This window comes from Macaca mulatta, chromosome 14 (genome assembly GCF_049350105.2).
Source record: "Macaca mulatta isolate MMU2019108-1 chromosome 14, T2T-MMU8v2.0, whole genome shotgun sequence".
Classification (NCBI taxonomy): Eukaryota; Metazoa; Chordata; class Mammalia; order Primates; family Cercopithecidae; genus Macaca; species Macaca mulatta.
The window spans coordinates 33,277,026-33,293,637 of record NC_133419.1 but is presented as its reverse complement, the minus strand read 5'-3'; the positions used below and the strand labels follow the sequence as shown (position 1 = coordinate 33,293,637).

Here is a 16,612-nt window from a genome sequence, read left to right as displayed (position 1 = left end):
TGGTGTTATTGTTTGTGTTGATCTGGCTGTGGATGCCTCTTGGCAAGATGCCCACCTGCAAGTCTGTCTACCTGCTAACTATTGTAATTTTTTTAAAAACTCTTGGCTTATATAGGGCTCTTTTCAATCATGGACTTGGACCTTTTAAATCCTAATGCCACCTACGCAAAAGAATTCACTAGTATGTTACCTATTAAATGCAGTTCAAAAATATGCAAAACTAAACGATATGTTCAGGTACATGTCTGTAGTAAAACTATAAAGAAAAGGAAGAATGCATCTGTAAGTTAGCAATTGCCACAGACATATTGTATAAGGAATTGCTTAAAACCTAGTGTCTTAAAGCCACAGTCATGTATTATCAACCCCTAGCTGGGGCCTGGCTAGGAGTTGGCTGATCTAGGCTGGGGTTGGCTGGGGCGACTCAGCCCCACTCCTCTTGTCTTTCATCCTCTTCCTTGAGTAGCATACTAGTCCAGCCATGTTCTTTTTGTGGTGATTGCAAAGATGCAAAAAAGCAAATGGAATCATGGAAAGATTATTGAGACCTGGGCTCAGAACGGACATATCATTTCTGCTTCCTTCTATTGGTCAAACCCAAAGCTGTGGGGAGATGTGCCTTCTCCACAGTGGGAGGTCTCTGCAGAATTACATAGGAAAAGGTGTGGATACAGTAAAGGGTGAAGAATTGGGACTGGTAATATAATCTACCACAATAACAAAAGGCAAAATTCAGGATAGTGTTTACTGGTGGGCCGGGGGACAGCAGGTTTGGAATCAGGGAACAATGCCCTAAGGGCTGCAATGAATCTGTTAATGTTGTGGTTCTGAAGCCAGATTGTAAGTACATGGCTGTTTATTATCTTGTTCTTTATAGCTTATATAGTCTGTGTATGAAATATTGTTTAGAATTTTTAAAAAGTTACTGGAATCAGATAAATGAATAGTAAAAGTTGCAGCTTTTTGACAGTCTCACATTCTATATTATTTCAGCTTCATTGTTTAAATGTGTGCTTCCCTTTACTAATTTCCGATTTTCTAATTTTGCTTACTTTCACTTGCCAATACAAATAATGGTTTGGTTATCTGACATCTGGACATTAATATCATCTACATGCATATTTATAATCTTAGTATGCTGCTCACTTTAAAAAAACCTCAGACTTTACATTTTAACCGAGTTCATTTTCCTTAGTTGCTCTCAAACTCATCTAAAACCATAAATTGTTGTCCTGGCAGTTATTAGTCTGGATTGATTAGGTTTGATCTCTGGGTTAATTTCACATGTAATCATATTATAGTTAGTCACACCTAGTGGCTCTATTAATTCAGATGTATTTGCCCTTCCTTACCTATTAATTACAACCACCTCTGAAGACTGATTGGGTCTCAGCTACCAAAGAAAAGCAATCCCCATATATCAGAGAACAAATTAATGCCTCCCAAACTAGGAGAACTTGGTTGGCTTGGAGGCTCTGTAGGAATATTATTGATGACATCTTTATTTTCTTCCTTCCTTGAAGATGAATGGTGTACCTGCTAAATGAACCAGCAATCTCATGGCCAGGTCTACAGTCTGGCAGAATTTGCTTGGACTATGATCTGGGAATGAAGCAATGGGAGAAGCACACATACAACATCAATGCAAATTTTATTTATAAAAATTCAAAAACATATATTTTGTTGAGGTCCACTTCATAAAACTTATTCATCTTTCTCTTTTTATTTGAAGATTGTTCACTGCATAAATACATTTGGGCATAAATTAAATAGAAAGTCTGAAACCAGTTCTGTACTTAATCAGCAAAACACAGTAAGCATACTCCAAGCTTGAACTGCCGGCTGTCCAAGCCTTATCCAAAGCCCTGCTGAGAGAAGCACTATTCAGGGAGCGTTATTTGAAGGACGTGTGGTTCTATCTGTTCCTCCATAAAACCTGATCTTAATGTCTCCATTCAGTAGGACCCTCAGAAACTATATGGCCCCTCAAAGCACTGTTTTCAGTGAGGTCCAATTTTGTGCATTAAGGTGCCAGCTTGACTTACAGACAAAAACTACACTGAGCTGACTGTAGGTCTTTTATAAGGGACATTACAATCTACATTTCTTAGTAGGTGAAACCCCGCATAACAAAATTCTCTTTATTCTAGGTTCAGAGAAAAGCTCATCATCCCTTGAGCAACTCAGCATCTCCTCATAGAAAATCGAATCATATAATGGGTTGTGTTTCTGTTTTCATTCTGGCCACTAGGGAGCTAAACATTAGTTTTGAAGCTCAACTCCAGTAACTGTTTGCAGTGTCACCACCTGCACACCTGCATTCTAACTCTCTTCTTTAACTCAAGTATTTATTTTAATTTATACTTTTATTTGATTTTAGTTTTTGCTGATGGTTTTTAGACTTTGTTTTAGTTTTTGCTGATGGTTTTTAGACTTTGTTTTAGTTTTTGCTAATGCTGGATTATTGTGTGTCTAACATTGAAGAACACATGTGGGATGTGAATAAATGATAAACATCAAGAGTTATCATGAAGACATTAACCATAAAAATGTGTGGGTATGGGCAGAGAGAGGTATGGATAGGGAGTTAGGCTGGGCAGCCAGCAGCTGGACGTATGCACATGAGTGCCACAATCTTCACTATCACCCAAAGGCAGAGTCACTACCTTCTTAACAGGTAGCACAGTGCTCTTCCCTGACCTCAAAGCCCAAGGCTCCTATTTCCTCTAGCCTGAGGCTGTTGCCCTTCCTACTCCCCATAACTCCAGAAAATCCCCGGGGACAAATTGAGGCCACAGCATCTAGGTGTTTTCTGTGCTGCCCTCAGGCCACCTCCACTAACTCTCTCCCCCTTTTTTTTTTTTTTTTTTTTTTGAGATGGAGTCTCATTCTGTTGTCCTTGCTGGAGTGCAGTGGCATGATCTCTGCTCACTGCAGCCTCTGTCTCCTGGGTTCAAGTGATTCTCCTGCTTCAGTCTCCTGAGTAGCTAGGATTACAGGCACCCACCACCACACCCAGCTAATTTTTGGATTTTTAGTAGAGATGGGGTTTCAACATGTTGGCCAGGATGCTCTTGAACTCCTGACGTCAAGTGATCTGCCTGCCTCGGCCTCCCAAAGTGCTGAGATTACACCTCCCAGGTGTGAGCCACCAGGCCCAGCCCACTAAGTCCCTCTTTTGACCTGCACAGAGTCCTTCCTCTCCATATCCACCAGCTGGAGGTGGATCCAGGAGGGTCTTCTCTGCATGGCTGCAGGTACCCTTGGAAGTTCTGGAAAGTGTGAAGAGTAAAGTACAGTGGAACGGCCACTGCAATACACTCTGATATGTTTCATCCAGTGGAGGTGGCATTTACTGAGACACAGGGCTGGGCACTGTGGGGTGATGCATAGAGGAGACAAGGCTCAGCCTCCAGGTACTACTACTCTGCTAGCAGCACAGCCATGCAACCAACTGTGGGACCAAGAGTGTTGTCTGGTAGCTTTCAACTTTTAATATGTTTAATTTTTTTTTTTTTTTTTTAGCACTGGGTACTCTTCGTCTGACAAGATATTACAGATTCTCTTTAGGAGATATGAGCAGAGCTGTCCTGGTTGGGTGGACTAGGCTTTCAGGCCCGCCCAGCTAAAGGTCCCTGTGCTTCCAGCTCCTCCACTTCTGGGTAAATAGAACCCTGGGGTTCCTCAGAGAACAGCCTGAAAACCATTAATATGGCAATGTATAGCAGTTAACTACCTGGGTTTGAATTCTAGCTTTGTTACTCACTAGCTCTTAATCCTGACAAAGTTACTTAACTTCTTGGACTGTCAGTTTCTTCATCTGCAAAATTGGGACAGAAATTATGCCTGTTTCATTGGAGTTGTGAGATTTAAATGCGCTAATGCATATAAAGTACTCAACATTAATTTAGTGGTACCAGTTAGTCAATAAGTGATGAGGACTCATAAGCTATAGCTATTAGTCTTATTAAGGACTTATTGCTATTAGTCTTGTCATTGAACTGAAAGAGTTACTGGATTCAGTAAATGAGGGAGATTGAGCTCTGTCAATCTGAGACCTCTCAAAGAGGAGATAATTTTTCCAGTCAGGGAGATGGTGTAAAAGCAGCCACATGATCAAGCTGCAAGTCAAGTATCAACAAATTTAAGAGATTTGTTTTCTTTAATCACAAAAATATCACATTTGGATTTTTGAAAAAACAATGAAAAATTTGGGCAGGGTGATCTTCAGCAGGCCATTTGATCCCCTGAGCCAGTTTCCTTTTCTGAAGAACAGAGGCAATGAACCTCTGTTCCCAGAGTTTTGGGGAGGCTCAAATGAGGCTTGAGAGTGCCAAGCATCCTCCGAGCTGTTTGTCATCGAGCCCCAAGGAGCCCTTGGCACCTAGTAGGCGTCAGTAAATATTTGTTGCATCTGAACTCTTTCCATCTGGGAAGCTCTCCAATGGCCTGGAATCTCCAGCTCTCCCACTAAGCAGGTCAGAAAAGCAACTTAAAGGATCCATTTTAGTGTCCATTTTCTCACTTTTCCCCCTGAAAAACCACTTACAAAGCTGCCAACTTTCTCATTTGGCTTTTTCTGGCCTGGTTTCATCTTATTAACGGTCACTTCATTCATCAGCATAAGGAAGACTCCATTCTGTCAACAGGAGGGCAGGGCTTGGCCTCCAGTCACAGGGCAATGGCGGGGGTGGAGGACCCGGGAAACAGCCACAACGCAGGTTTAGTGAATTAAAAAGCTGCTGTTGAGAAGGCCTGGGATTCCCAAACAGCCCTCCCTCCACCCCCAAACAGCTGATCATTGGCTAGTGAGGAAGAGGGTGCTCCTTCAGAAAACCCTATTCATTCATTCATTCATTCATTCATTCATCCATTTAACTACTCATTCATTCACAACTATTTCTCCAGTGCTTATTATGCACAGGAAATAGAATGCTGAACAGAAAAGCACACCCACTCCCTGCCCTCATGGAACTTACAGTTTGAGGGGAGGATCACTCACATTAATTAAATGATCTTCTCCATCTTTGGGGCTATGGTGCATTCCGGGGAGGCTTCCTGAGGAGGTGACCCTGATCTAAGATCTAAAGGAGACCTTGGAGGAAACGGTCTGTGGGGATGGGGGAGATGGTTCAAAGAACATCATATGCAAAGGCCCTACAGAAATAGGAACGTTTTTGGGACACAGACAAGCAAGATCAAGAAAGTTCGCTTGCTTTTGATGGGACCCTTAGGCTGGAGACACGCTGGTCACCAAGTAGCGCCAGGTGCTCAGGCAGAAGTCAGCCGACTCTGGGTTCGAATCCCAGCCCCACTGCTGGTCAGCTCCTTCTTAGACCTCAGTTTTCCAGCTGTAAAATGGGACTAAGGCCATTCTTGTAGGCCAATGGTGAGGATGGGAAATACGCACGTCATTACCCGATGGGACGGTGCCAGCCCCCCTCGTCCACCGACGCGGGCCTGATCTACGGTTCCGAGCCGGATCCGGGGGTGTCCGCGCGTCTAGGGCTGGAAACCCGCCGCCACAGCGGGCTCGAGGTCGTCCCCGCCCGCAACATATGCGCTAAGGAAAGTGCTACGAACGTCAAACGGCCGCCCCCCGCCGGCACCATCTGCTCTGCGAAGCCGAAACCGCGGCAGCTGCGCGCCCAGCCCCTCCACCCGCGCCCCGCGCCCCGCGCCCCGAGTCCGGATCCGCCGCCCGGCGGCACCGCGGACAGCGCCAGCCCGGGGGAGGTGGGCGCGGGGCTGGGGGCGCTGGGAGGAGGGGTCCGCTGTTAAGACCCTCCCGCCGCCTCGGGGCTGGTCCGGGTCCAGCCACTTCAACTGTGTGCTTGAAATGTCAGTTCTTTTCCAGGCAGGCTGCCGTTCGTTTGGCTCCGCCCTGCGGGGGCGTACCAAAGCACGGATAACTGGTCCCTGAGACAGATAAACCTGGGTTCTAACACCCGTTCAAAAACCAACCAGCTTTGTGGTAGTAGGCAAGTCGCTTAACTTCTCTGGACCTCTGTTTTGTCTTCTGTAAGATGGGTATAATAAGAGCTATGCCCTAGGGTTGCTAAGAGGATTAAATAGAAAGTTCTATGTGAAGTGTTTTAACACAATGCCTGGCGCATAATAAAACATAACTGCTAGCTAATCATTTTATTCAAAGCTTGCTTTCCTAGGGCTTTATGGTTACTCGCTGGGTTTCTGTAGCCCCTTAAAATTTCAGCTTGCTGCCCATCCCCACTCTCCTGTATTCTTCTTCAAACGTGGATGAACAGGCCCAAAGATGCTGCGGCGAGCATTTCGCCACTACATTGGGAAATCCCTGGATTCCCCACACTCTCCTGGTCCTGAATGAGACTCAGTTTGCAAATGTCTTTTGATGTTGTCCAGAAACATCCGTTATAACAAAGGCCATTTTCAAAATGGTAAAAGTTCACGAAATGACTGGCTAGAAGAGTGACTGGAGGGAAGGCAAGGTGGAAACAGAAGGTCGACTGAGAACAGGGAAATGGAAAATAAAGAGGCCTGAGGTAGGGAGGTGGCTACATTAAAAATGGATCATTCCAGGATTTCATCTCATGCAAAGGTAATCAGAAGGCATGGGCTTTTGCTAACATTTTACCACTTAGCATTTTGGCCATGCTACTTTAGGCAGTTGAGTTCACAAACATTCACTGCGTGGCTGCTATGTGTCTGGCGCTGTGCTAGGCTCTGGGACTAAAAATGTGACCAAACCTAGACTGTGCCCTCAGGAGTTGATGGTCCAGTGGGAATCAGACAAGCATGGGTGGAATGGTGGAGGGTGCCTCAGGGCCCCAAAGAGAGGCCTATCAACGTTCTAGGGGCTTAGTGGGAGTCACCAAGCTTCACCACACCTAATTTTCCCATCTGAGGCTCTGGGCTCACAATCTCCACCTGCAAGGCTTATGATAAGTAGCAGCTGAGCCTTTCTTCACTCCTGGAACCTGACTGCCTACCCTGCGCCCCACCCTGAAAGCTCAGCACTCTGCTGTCCTTCAGCACCCAAGCAGCTGCCACAACCTTGAAGACTAAAAAGAGGAAAACACGAGAAAATGCTATATAGAGGAAATCATTGCACAGCACAAGAGATGTGTATTACAAACCCCGACGTCAAAGGTCACCTGCCATACTCCATGGCGCTTTGGGTGCTAAACAATACGAATGGGGGATGACGATGGGGGTGAAGAGAAAGTGAAGGGGATGTGGAGGGGTGAGAGTGGAAGAGGAAGATTTGCCTTTTATGGAAGAGCTGCATCATGTTTATTATTTTAACAAATGTGTGATTCGACAAATATGTACTAAGCGTAAATTCTGTGCAAGAAAGTGAACAGACCAAAGTCCCTGCTCTCAGGAACTTACAGGTTCCTAGTGGGCCTTCGGCGTGCAATCAAGTTACCAAAACATATAAAGTGGTTGGTGATGAGTGCTCTGAAGATGATAAAAGAATAATAAAGGGTTAGGAGCAACAGTGACTGCTGATTTATGTAGCATCTGAGCGTGTGAATGCTAATATTCAGATAATTTTTTGTCTAAACCTAGTCATCCTTTTTTGGGGGGAAGTAAATTATTCATGTCTATACTCGAAGTAAATATGTTCAATTCACCTTAAATTTTCTAAAATAGTCTTCTATTAGATCATATAGGCAAAACGAGCCTTTAAAAAACACCCTTAAACCTGTTCAGATTCAACTAATACAACATGTCAATATAGATGCTTCTAGAGTCTTTTCTATGCATAGCACTATATATATATATAATTTAAAAGGGATCATTACATACTGTGTTATAATAGTATTCCATGACAAACTTTCCTTACTGGCAGACATATTTTGGCAATATTATCTTAAATAACTCTATAGTATTCATTGTGTCTGTGTATCCCAATTTAATTAACTGATCCCCTATGACGGAGCATTATTTTAAATAATGCCACAATGAATCTCTAAGTATCTGCCCACATCCCTAGTTAACTCCACACTCACAGAGTCCTAAGTGTCTTCCTGGAGACTTTGGAACACTCTCAGGCAACAGAGGAGCAGAGAAACGTGATGGTGTTTTTGAGGGGAGGAGGTATCACCTTTTGGGGCCATCTCCCTGCAAAATAGGTAGCTCAATTCCTTAAATTTTGGGGCTGCTTTCAGCTTAAGTCTAGAACCCAAGACTATTTTGCACTCGAAAAGGTCAATCTTTTTTTAAAAAATTGTCTATTAGCTCATTGTCTTTATTAAATTACTTATCTAATACAACTTAAGAGACCCAGAAGTGTGCTGCAAGCTTCTTGAGGCCACCACTTTTAGTGTATGTCATCTGGAGTGTCCAAGGTCTCTGAGGTTTGATGTTCTCATTCATGAACTGGGGATGATAACAATATCCCTGTCTTAAAGAGTTATTGCAAGGAGGAAATGAGATGGTATGCATGAATGTGCCTATGCTAAAGCAAGAGGCTGCTTTACTCACAATAGCTGATGTATGCCAGGACCTTTGCTAAGCACTTTGCATATTTATTCCTCAAGAGAGCTCAATGGGATAGGTATTATCATACCCATTTTATAGATTTGGAAACCAAGACTAGAGAGGGTAAATAACCTGCTCAGGAAATTGAACTGATATTTGCCATCAGATCTATCTGAATTGTTTAAGGCCTGTGCCTCAAACACCACTCCATCCTGCCTCCCCAACTACACTTTAATTGGGTTACCAATGCAATCCAAATGTTCCATTAGCATTTTAGTATCCAAATCCCCATTACCGTAAGCCTCCACCAACTCATGTTATAAGTCCCGACCCCTGAGGCATTCTTCTCCCCTATGGTTTCTGGATCTCTTACCAAGGACTGATATGAATTTACCCAAATTAATGCATGCTGCCATGTCTAGCCAAGTTGGTCCTCTAGAACCACTGTCCACCACAGGCCCATGGTGAGCTGGAATGCCCCACTGCCACTCAACTGTTGTGGCAGCTCTCAGGCCGTGTCTGGATGCCAAGGAGCAAGGATCCTGCTCTTGCTACTCCCATGTTGTAGACTACTCACCAGTTACCCCTACTTGCAAAATGAGTAAGATTACCCGTGGTTTGGGTTATGTTCAGTTGAGGAAGGCAGGGATACTGTAGCAGGTAGAACCATAAAGCAAGGGCTCAATAAGTTTTCTACTTTTTTGAAGCTCTTTTTACTTTTTTCCCCCTGACTCAACCTTTGCCCCTCCCACTGTACCCTAAGCAGCCACCACATTTGTGCAGGTCATGCTGAAACCATGTTTCTACCACCAGCTGGTAGGTAAAACTCCAATGTAAGCTGAAACTCCATTGAAGTTTTGCCTGGCCAATAATGTTTTCAGGAGATGGCTGGAGATGTTGTGGCTAAGTTAGGATGAGAATCCCACCGTGGGGGCTCCCAAGCATTACAGAGTTGAGGGAACCGTTTCAACAGTACACTTGTCATGGATCTTTCTCTTAGGGAACAGACGTTTTGCCAAGATGGCTAAGTCAGGAAGAGTTCTGATGTCAGCAGTTACCCTGAAAGCATCAGTCCCTCTGATCTTTAAGCAACTTGCTATATATGACTCCACCATGAAAGATTTAGCTGATCAACAGGTCCGTCAAATGCCTACTCTGTGTCAGGTGCATTCCACTATTCTAGGAACTAAGATACAGTAGCAAAGAACATAGACACAGTTTCTCACTCAAGAAACCTAGAGACACCAGCTTTCCTTAGGAAGGATTCTCCCTCAGTGCCTCTAATGTCTTTTCTGGCAACTTGGCTTCCATTAGAGCCCCTGTAAATCTACCAGATGTATATCTATGTATCTCATAATCCCAGCTGTGGACCAAATTCCAGTTCTTTTTCTCTGAAGGAAATTGGCTCTCACTATACTTAAGGCCATGGACTCTGGAGTCATTTTGACTGTGTTCAATCCTGATCATGCTCCTCACTTGTTACCGACCTTGGACAAGCTACTTAACCTTCTGTGCCTTGGTTTCCTCATTTGCAAAAAGGGATAATAATAATAGGTAACACTATCAAGTATCTACCATATATGCCAGGCACTGTTCCAAGTGCTTTAGATGTATTAACTCAAGATCCTCACAACAACCCGGCACCATAGGCCCTATTAATGCTCCATTTTACAGACAGGAAACTGAAAGACAGAAATGTCAAGCAATTGACAACTGTGGAATAAATCTTAAAAGATCTTTTAAGGATTTAAACAAAGGACATAGCACGTGGTCAATGAATTGCTATTGCTATCATTTTAAGTGAAAAAAAGTAGGATACTAAGTACTAGATAGAGGCAAATTTTAACTGTGAAGAAAAGCACATAGAAAAATCTAGAAGGAAATATATTAAAATACTAACAGTGGTTGCCTGAGGAATAGTGAGATGAGTATAGGTGACGTTCTTCATACCTCTCAGGACTTTTTGGTTTTGTTTTTTCAAGACAGGGCCTCGCTCTGTCACCCAGGCTGGAGTACAGTGGCACAATCATGGCTCACTGCAACCTTGACCTCCCAGGCTCAAGTAATCCTCCCACCTCAGCCTCCCAAATAGCTGGGTCTACAGGCATGCACCACCATGCCAAGTTAAATTTTGTATTTTTTGTAGAAACGGGGTTTTGCCACATTGCTCAGACTGGTCTTGAACTCCTGGGCTCAAGCAATTCGCCTGCCTCTGCCTCACAAAGTGTTGGGATCACAGGCGTGAGCTACCGCACCTGGCCAAAATTATTTTTTAAACAAAAGCTTTCCAAATATTTTACTATAAGTACATGTTTCTTTAATATTCACAAAAAATAGTGCTAAAAAACCTTGGAGAAAATAAACTCCAAAGCTTCTCCTCTGGCCTAATTTTTTCAGGGGCCACTTCCTGTTGCCCTTGGTGACAACTTTGTATTCTCCTATTTGAGAGTTCTAGGCTCTGTGGCACTCCCAAGGCCATCTGACTTGGTGACCCCCATTCAGGGACAGGAGGAGGCCTTCATGCATCCTGCACTTCCCCAGTGAATTGCAGATCCCATTACTCACTTAGCTTCATTATATCTTTAATTATGACCTTTTAGTCTGAATGAAAAAGAAGTATAATTTTGCTTTAAGAGATATGCCAGGCCTACGCTACCAACATTTCTAGGTTTCATAGAAATTGCAGGGATCATAGAAATTTAACCTGATAATTACTTCAATATTTCAAGGCACACAGTTTCCTACTCTCTTAGAATAATTATGGGTTGTGGTTTTTTCTCCCAAATTCTTTTATTTCTCCATTATTAAAGGTTATACTATTTTCTGTTGTATGTCCTAGAGACATAGGATAATGCAGGGCATCCTTATCCACTCTGGTTCATAGCACCCTATTGTGAAAATATGTTGTCCTTTTATTTTCCCCTATTATTATCTCTCTTTGACTATAAGCTTTATGTGGGCCAGGAAAACGTGTATTTGGCTCACTCTGCTTACAGCACCTAAAATGGGACTTAGTACACAGCAGGCATGCTATAAGTATCTGTTAAATGACTGCCCAAACAAATACATTTAGAAACAGATAAACTAATTGCATTTGTGTATTGTAAAGCAACCTTGATGTCATCAAACTCCTGTTGAGAGTCCACTCCGGAAAGAAAGCAGAGGTCCACAAAGCCACAGAGAAACGATTGGAGCCAGAGGGGTTTCAGAATTCAGGACGTCCAAATTTTATAAATAATATCTTATTTAGTTTCCCAGCAGCAATTAGGTAAGAACCTCATGATCAAACAAGCAAACTGATACATTTGGCTGTGAAAATGTATGAATATTTATATCAAGTGGGACAAATAAAAACTAGAAGTAACCTCAAGTCAGTTCAGAAGAGTTTTTGCTGCTGAATAATTCAGGTCAAATCCAAGTCTGCTGTTAAATAAGTGAGAAGCACTTGTGGTTTTCATAGCTTTCTGGAGTTTGGAATTGTAGGTAAGGACCCGGCAACTTTTAGGAGTCAGTAGTTCCAAGCGTGTGCTTTAGAGCTGGCATTGTTCCATCTAGGTCCACCACCTCTTGGCTAGATTCTTGGGCAAACTGTTCACATTCTCTGTCTTCTGTTTTCTTATCTATAAGTGAGAATAATGACAGGACCTAACATACAGGGTTGGTAAGAGGATTTAAAAGAATTGATACATAAAAACTGACCCATAATAAGCGCTCAATAAATATTAGCTACTGATGTGTTACCTTATTTCATGAAGCAAAGGGCTTGTGAGACAGGTGTTATATTTTGGTTATCTGAAAGATAAGAAAACAGAGAGTGGGGCAGGTTAAGAACTGGCCCAGTCCAGGTGGCTCATGCCTGTAATCCTAGCACTTTGGGAGGCCAAGGTGGGAGAACTGCTTGAGCCGAGGAGTTCGAGACCAGCCTGGGCAACATAGAGAGAACCCATTTCTACTAAAAAACAAACAAAAAATCAGCCAGGTATGGTAGCCTGTGCCTATAGTCCCAGCTATTTGGGAGACTGAGGTGGGAGAGTCACTTGAGCCTGGAAGGTCAAGGTTGCAGTGAACCATGATTGCACGACTGAGCTCCAGCCCAGGTGGCAGAGCGAGACTGCCACAAAATAAATTTTTAAACAAAGGTAGGGAACAGTGGCTCATGCCTGTAAATCCCAGCACTTTGGGATGCTGAGACAGGCAGATCACTTGAGGCCAGGAGTTTGAGACCACCCTGGGCAACATGGTGAAATCCCATCTCTACAAAAAATACAAAACTTAGCAGGGCGCAGTGGCCCGCGCCTGTAATCCCAGCTACTCAGGTGGCTGAGGCACGAGAACCTCTTGAACCCAGGAGGCAGAGATTGCAGTGGGCTGAGATCCCACCACTGCAGTCCAGCCTGGGTGACAAAGTGAGACTCTGTCTCAAAAAAATAAAAATGAAAGTATAAATAAAAAGAACTGACCCAAGGTTACACAATGGGGTAAGAACAGGGCAAGGATTTGAAACTGCACCTACAGCATCCTGTCCACTACACAGGCCCACCTAAATTCTTGTATCCCATTCAGTGTTCTTTTATCAGTGCTTACTCTGCTTTCCCTCTTCCAGCACAGAAATTTTGAGGAAAGAAATGAAAAGCCCAGGAAAAATGGAAAGTGTTTAGATGTGCATTTTATTAGCAGGTTCACTCTCTCCTCTCTCCTTCCTTCTTTCTCTTTTTGTCAAAAAGCAAGAGGCAAAAGAACTTGGCACCATTTCCATCATGTTGATTCTTCTGGGTTTCTCAAATGTTGTGATCCCTGGAAAGCCAGGATTCATGCTTACCTCCACTCTTCATTAAGGCGGCCGTGGCCGTGAGCTGGAGAAGGCAGGCTGCTGGTGCAGTGGGTGGGCGTGCTGAATAACACCCGAACCACAGCTGTGGCTGCCCTTGTCAGAGTGCCAGCCTGCCTAACCCAGTCTGTTCTTGCCTGCTTCCTGGCCCTCGCCCATCTGCTGCAGAATTCATAAAGTGCTGAAGATCACAAACATCTGAACCTATTATAGGTAACATACTTCAATTACATTCTGATTGTGGGCTTGGCTTCCCCCAAGCCTGGTTTATAATGGCACATGGATCAAATTCTCCCCACAAAAGAAGCACTCATCTCTAGGTAATCTCCTCAGATTGGGCATGCTTAAGAAAGAAGCCATTCTCCTAGATGCTGCTTTGTGTCATTCAGTTACCTGGCAAAGGTTCCCCCAGATGTAAAGGACAGAGAGAAAGAGAGAGATGTAAAGGACAGGCGGAGAGAGAACTGACTTAAAATCTTTTACCAGGAACTTACCATGTTTGTGTATGGATCTGCAGTTTGCTTTCTCCATTATGGAGCAAGTGATTTGTTAGTTGAAATGACCTTAGCTCTCCTGAGGCTTATCTGTCTTGGTTGTTGGCTTATATCACGCAAATTATGACCACTCTTCCAAGGACATCAAAGAATAAACTGCCCATACGTCCTCAGACTGTGCTCACATGTCTCTTGCCTCGCCCCTCCCAAGGAGCTCTGGGCAGCACTTACCGGGCATAGTACGCTGAGCTGGAGCAGCACTCAGGTTGACCCAGTTAGAAGCCTGACAAGGAAGACATCTGAGCCTCTGTTCAAGGCTGCTTCCACTTCTGTTTTCTACTGAACTTGTAAACAAGCGGTTAAAAGAAACACACAAATGCCCAGCTGAGCCATACTAGAGCATGAGGCAAAAGGAAAAAATCAGAAATATCAGTACTGATTTTATTTAAACTTCTAGTATTTTATACACACTGAATTTTTGCATTAATTTTGATTTTTCAGACATATTCTTGGTCACTGAGTTTTTTTGGTGTTCTCTTAAATTTTGTTCCAAGTCCCAGCCCCAATATGCACGCATTGAGGAGTAAGATGCTGGAGCATTTATGCATCAACTCCTGCCCTCATTGGTAGGTGGTTGCTCAGGGACCATTAGTTAACTCCACGGCACTTTCAGCCTGCCAAGTGTGCAGGTTAGAAAGGCACCATTAGCATCAGCCACAATGTCCAACTTGGACTAATCATCTTGGCCAGAGAGAAGTAACGTATGATTGATAGTCCTTTCCAGAAACGATGTGGCTTGAAGGAGCATTTCCCGAAAGAAGGCTTTGTATTCTGAGCAGCCCTGTGTCTCATGAATGCTCTGCATAGCCCTTTCTTAGATGTCACAAGTCAATGTATTCCTTTTCTTTTCCCCTCAAGACAGTTTGAGTTGTGTTTATGTCACTCAAAACCAAAGAGTCCTGACTCTTGCAGGCAGACGGCTGACAGTAGTGTCGAGCTCATTAGAGTAGGGACAACATAGGTGTTGGGGGATGTATTAGTCAGCCTTCTCTAGAGGGACAGAACTAAGGTATATAATTTATTAGGAGAATTGACTCACACGATTACAAGGTAAAGTCCCACAATAGGCTATCTGCAAGCTGAGGAACCAGGATGCCAGTCAGAGTCCCAAAACCTCAAAAGTAGGGAAGCCAATAGTGCAGGCTTCAGTCTATGGCTGGAGGCCCAAAAGTCCTTGGCAAATCACTGGTGTAAGTCCAAGAGTCCAAAAGTGGAAGAACTTGGAGTCTGATACTCAAGGGCAGGAAGCATCCAGCACAGGAGAAAGATGGAGGCCAGAAGACTTCGCCAGTTTGTCTTTCCATGTTCTCCTGCCTGCTTTTATTCTGGCTGTACAGGCAGCTGGTTAGATGGTGCCCACCCGGACTGAGGGTAGGTCTGTCTCTCCCAGTCCACTGATTCAAATGTTAATCTCCTTTGGCAACACCCTCACAGACACGCCCAGGAACAATACTTTGCATCCTTCATTCCAATCAAATTGACACTCAATATTAACCATCACAGGGGACCAGTGGAGTATTCCTGCGTTTGGGGCATCATGGGGCTTTACTTCTCTAGCATGTCAAGGTAGGCTGGAAGAGAATTTGGAGATGCAAGGTGGCTCACTCTAATTGGGACTAACAATAGCAGCAAACTTTTATGGCACAGTACAGTTCTAAATCATGTTCACTCTCCTATTTCTTTCCCCACCAAGGCTTAGAGGTACGGGCAAGGCAAGTTAAACAATCCCAACTTCACAGATGAGGAAACTGAGGTTTCAACAGGGACCCACCTATAGCTAAGCAGTAACAGAGGACCTTTTCTTTTAAGTCACCAAACTCAAGCAATGAGATGCAGAACAACGGGGCTCATCTTGAGGCAGATTATCTTCCTGTTATTCTGTTGATGTAAACTTTAGTTCTTTGGTTTTATTCCACTAATTCTGTACAAAGTCACAAGTAATTGTCAGTGCTTCTCAGAAATAGGGACTTTGTCTTTGTCACCTAATCTGCAGCTCCCACACAATTCCCAGCAAGGATAGGTGCTCAGGTGACGTTTGTTGAGCTGGATTAATACTGAGGAAGGAGAAGCTCAGAAGATTTCTGGCACTAGGATATGCTGGACATTTAGAGGAAAGATGGAATGTTAAGAATAGGTCCGCCATCCACTTAATGATCATACTGCGTCAAATGCTGGATGTATACCTCACCTGTATAGCAACTGCCTAAAGTAAACATCATTCACACTATTATGCAGATAAGAAAAGAGAAGTTCAGAAAGATAAGGATCTTACCCAGTGACAGGACTGGGGCTGAAACCCAAGTATGCTGACTCCCAAATCTGTGTTCCTGAATCATGTGTGCTCTGTCGTTTGGAAGCTATACTAATTCATCTTGCAATTCCATATAACAAGCTTGATAGAATGAATGGCCTGGCCTTATTTAAGGAGTTCCTTTTCCTCTCCTATCCTCTAGGAGGACTCCAGGGTTCTTTGTACTTTAGCAAACGAGGGGCAGAGAAGCACCAGAGGTTCTGGAGTTAAAGTAGGTTGGAGGCATTTAGGGAGAGTTTAGAGAAGGAAGCCAAGAGAGTATGGAATATGAGGTGACCAAGAGAAGGAAAAGGGGATACAAGAGTGTTACTGGGGGCTTACGAATTAGATTCCTATTAAATCAGTAAATATGCAATTATTTTTTGCTTATTTGGAAGGTGCATATTTGAATGCCAGATTCCTGGGAATTAAAGGATGTGGGTCAATGGGGCATCATAGGAAGGTGAGTTGGAG

General features: G+C 43.7%; 1 long non-coding RNA gene across 1 annotated transcript; it reads right to left on the bottom strand.

The window, feature by feature from the left end:
• Positions 1-11,716: 11,716 nt before the first annotated feature.
• On the bottom strand, positions 11,717-13,842 carry LOC144334511 (uncharacterized). The gene is made up of 3 exons (XR_013404470.1): positions 13,789-13,842; positions 12,208-12,258; positions 11,717-12,086 (listed from the first exon to the last, which is right to left on the bottom strand). It is a non-coding gene; the product is annotated as an uncharacterized LOC144334511 (long non-coding RNA).
• Between the last annotated feature and the right edge of the window lie 2,770 nt (positions 13,843-16,612).